Here is a 4,701-nt window from a genome sequence, read left to right on the forward strand (position 1 = left end):
CATTATCCTACTCATACTCTGAACAATGCTGATCTTACATTAACAATGCCTGTCCTTTTTGATATGATGCAGTGTCCCTATAGTTACTGCCCTTTGTAATCACACCATCTTTGCCAAAAACAGGGAAGCACAACTGGTTCCTCGCTCGATCAGAGGACGGCAAAAGACTGATGATCATTCAGACACATGAGCCGAAAAAGTTATATTGCAAAAAACCCACTATATGCAAGCACCGTGAAATACGTGAGTATCCGGACAGTGGCTGTTACGTCTATGAGCAGGATACAGCTTGTTGGGGCCTGCAGGATTTTTGAGTTGGAGGCGGGTAAACAGCCTTGGTTCATACTCTTTGTTTCTCGGACTCAATTATCTGATTAACCAGGAGATCACCGTTGGCAAGGACCTTGATGGCAGAGAGGCTCTGTTTGCTATGGAAAACCGTGTCTACACCACGAGCCCTAGGAGTTCGGGAGCAAACTCCCCTGATTGTCAACGATACAGCCTGCAGCCAAAAGAAGGTGAGAATGACAAAGGCATCTGGATTAACTTTGATCCTTGGATGTGTCGAGTCCGACAGGAAGTGATGTGGTTCAAGCCTTCAGGTTGATAGGTAATTGGGCTGTTGCGTCGAAAGGGTGGAGTACTGGTGTCTCCGGATCACTGGTGGCTGAACCGGGGCTGCAAATTATGATGGTGTTGGATCATCCCTCTTCGAATGACTTGTTGTCTTTGCTGCTTGTTCTGGATGGGTAGTTCTCTCTTTTGTTATGCATATTCCTTGTCATTTGGTCATCCTCGTCTATGTCACTCTTACTATGTAATAGTTGCCTCTATTTAGAATGTCATTATCGTCTGGATCACGAGAGTCTGAGCGCTGCAGATGGGTGCGTTTTGGTGGTGTAGCAAGACTTCTTATGAACTATAATGTCTTGCTGTTTATGTCACTAGTATTCACTAGTCAGTGTTTGAATGATGTATATATCATTGTTTCGAACTGTTTATTGTCTTGAACTGCTGGTGGGCTAAATGAGGGCATCACCATTCTCCAGTGTTCAGAGTATATCTCCTTTTTCAAGTTATAATTTGAGCTCAGTGTCTTTTCGATGATGTACACTTGTTTGGGCCAGTGAGGTGTCGTTCAATATGGGTCGAGTAGTAACGCAATGCCAAATAGGTCAATTATGACTCTCAGGCCAGGCTCTCAAAAGATCCTAAAACAAGGCCGGGTCTCAAAAAAAAGAAAGAATAGGGACTCTTAGGCCGACATGTGGGCACCACCGGTGTTTTCGTGCGCTTGTGCGCCGAGAGCATATTGGCGCTTGTTCGAAATTCATGCTACCTTTTCATCCCCAATCAACCGCCCCTCCCCCACCTCTGGAATCTCGATTCCTACTCCAGTTCCCCCAAATCCCCCTCCTGTACTCCCTGTACTCAAGCGCACTATCATGTCGCCGGTCAATGCGGATCTCTGAGCCAGAGATCCTGAGGTCCGTTCTGCCTTCGGGCGCTGCATGATGTCCCTCAATAGTGGCATGGCGGCGCTTGACGACCAGTTTGCCGGCAAAGTGCTGATGGTAACCATCAATGGCGACCGGCCTCCCGTCTCGCCGAACGACCTTGTCAAAGCTCTTGGCATTGCGCATGGCATCCAAATAAGTGACTTGCTCGTCGAAGTCTGTCCGCCACCGGCTGATTTCTTCGTCAGGTTCCGGACAACTTTCGACTGCAGTCGTGTGTTTGAATCTTCCCGGCGTTTGTTCTGCGATGGCGCGCTGGTGAGCTTTGATCGGTGGCACCCAGGATGGGGCTCGGTGCCCTCTGAGCTTGAGTTTTTAACAAAGCTTACCTTCCACGGCATGCCTCGGCGTGCTTGGAAAAAGCGAGTCCATGAATGAGCTTATCAACGACCTTGGAGGTGAGCTCGTAAGTATGTTTGTTCCTCCAGACAGCTGGGCCCTGACGGTTATGGCATGGATGAAGAAGCCGTCCACCATACCGAAGGTGATTGGTGTTCAGATACTGGTGCAGGAACCGGGGTTGTACTATTCGTCGCCACCAAGGCCGCCGCGGACCACGTTAGGGATGTACCTGTATCGAGTGTTCGTGCATGTCGAAGAAGTGGTCAATCCATCAATCAAAGTCCTGCCGCCGCCGCTGGTGCCCGGATCCGTCGACGACGTCCATTACAGGAGTCAACGTCAGACTTTCCCCGTGTTGCTCGGAACGATGGATGGCACAGGACCTACTCCATCACGCGGCGGAGGCCACTGCTTCTTTGGGAGAAGAGGCAGGGCTGGCTACCTGGATGTGCTCTAATTTGAGGTAACAACTGAATCTTGTCAGATGACCTGTTCTATTTTTTTACCTGAACTTTTTTAGAAAGGGTTGTACGTCAACTTAATGTTCTAGCAGAACTTATATATTGTGTTGCCTGTCTGTTTTCTTTGCACAACATTCAAGATATTTCCCCGGCATTGATAAAGACAATGAACCATTATGTACGAGTTCGTTGGTTTCAACGTAGCCCTACCCGTAGCGATCCACTGCTTCCACCCTGATTGTGCCGCCTGCGTGAAATTTTTGTATGCAAGTTCAGTGTGCTATGATGTCCTATATGATTGTGTCAACTATATAAGTTTTCACTGAGCATCATCAATGCATATGGCTGAAAGATGTATTTACGAGCATCGACCGATGGGTCTCTCTCTCTCACACACACACACACAAACACATGCACAAGTGGGACCCGTTGAATTATTTCTTCACTCGTGACAACTTTTAATTAGGTTCCGCTGTACTCTAACTTTTTTCTTAAGTTATTAATTGAGCTCAGTGACTTCAAAAAGTTGTACAGAAGCCTCGTTTGGGCCTTTCCGGCGTCGCTGAATGTGGGCTGAGTAGCCATGTAAGGTTGTACTGTACTACACATGCCTTTTTTTCAACATCAACAATGCAACTGGGCCGACAGTTGTACACAATCCGGGTCAACTTGTTATTCTCCACCCCGCTGGGCTGCAAATCTTTCCTAGGAGGGATGCATTAGGCTTAACAAGAAAATGGGCTTTAAGAAATAATAAATGGTATGTAATTATAAAAACTGTGCAGTAACTATAAAAAATGCACCAAACACGTAATTAGTTTATAAAATATTACTTTTGGATTTTGAAAATTTTAATTTCATTAATTGTTGCGCGTGCAATGTTTCATTGGATTTTTATGTAATACAAATTTATATTGAAATTGTATTTAATCTGACTAGAAATTTCGGGACAAAAATATTTCGGATCCTATCAAAATGTGGGAAATTTTATTGAATTCTGTTTTGAATGGTTGGTTGAAATTATTAATCGTTGTCCTAGCTAGAAAATGGGCTGTACTTTTAACAAACTGTAAATGGGCTGTAGTAAATTCCATTAGAATTCAAAAATGGGTTGTGCATTCTTACAAATCGCAAATGGGCTATAAGTTCTCTGCCACACACTTGTGGGCCTACTAAGTTGACGCGTATGCAAGGCTTTGTCAACTTATAGTCAACACACGGTTCTAGCAGCAGTGTTCGTTGGATGTCCATCCAACGGATGTCGTGCTTCTTCTTCAATCTCGGATATTCTAGCTTCAGCCGCCCAAAAAATGATTCCTCCCCCTGACATCTGGGGCGCACCGTTTCGGAGGCTGACCTGTGGGCCTACTAAGTTGACGCGTACCAAGGGCTTTGTCAACTTAGTCAATATAAATGATTCTAGCTGCAGTGACCGTACGATGTCCATCCAACGACCGTTGTGATTCTTCAACCTCTGGTCTTCTTGCTCCAACCGCCCAAAGCAGCGCCGGTCGTGCCGCCTGCTCCTGCCTCCCGTGGCCGGCTGTACTGCCGCGGAGGCCTCACCTCCCCCTACCACTCCCACCGCTGGCCAGGCCCTGCGGCGACGGCATCCTCACACCGCAGCCGAACAGTGAACCCTCGTACTCCTCTCCATGTGGGCATCCACTGCCGCGTCTTCCCCGGCTCTGCGTCGTCCCCTTCCTAGGCCTCGCCGTCGTCCACTGCCTTGGTGCTCTCGGCGCGGCGTGGTCAATGTGATCAACGACCGACTTCCATCGGAAGGGTACTGTACGTGGAGAGGCTGACAGCTGGGTTCAGGGCCGCAGCAAGGAAGTGCCTCCTTATTGCACGCAAAATGATTATTCCTCCACTTGACAGCAGGGACCCACCGGACGGGCCACCGTATTTCGCGAAAAAAATGTTTCCCCCCTGACTGCTGAGACCCACCAGCTACATCTTCGCATGCAAGGAAGTGCGTCCATATTACGGGCAAAAAAATGATTCGCCCCCCTGACAGCTAGGACCCACCAGCTACATCTTCGCACGCAAGGAAGTGCCTGACAGTCGGGACCCACCTGGTCGAAGCGTATGTAGCGTTGTCATTCTGGTCGCGAACGTGTACGTACATACTGGTCGATCAGTCTGTCTGCAGGCTACAGCGATGAACTGTGGCTGTGCAAGGAAGGGCACGTGTGGTAGTATAGGCGCGCATGTGTGGTAGTAGAGGCACGCACGTAGCATGTACACATACATACAGCGACCAGGGTGCAAGAAAGTAAATACGGCCACGTACGTACATACGGGCAGGGTCTCGAACGCCTACTCGCGCATACGTATGGCCAGGGCTGGTGTACATGGCTGTGGCTGGGTCGGAACGG

Source organism: Aegilops tauschii, chromosome 2, assembly GCF_002575655.3.
Source record: "Aegilops tauschii subsp. strangulata cultivar AL8/78 chromosome 2, Aet v6.0, whole genome shotgun sequence".
In the NCBI taxonomy this organism is placed as follows: domain Eukaryota; kingdom Viridiplantae; phylum Streptophyta; class Magnoliopsida; order Poales; family Poaceae; genus Aegilops; species Aegilops tauschii.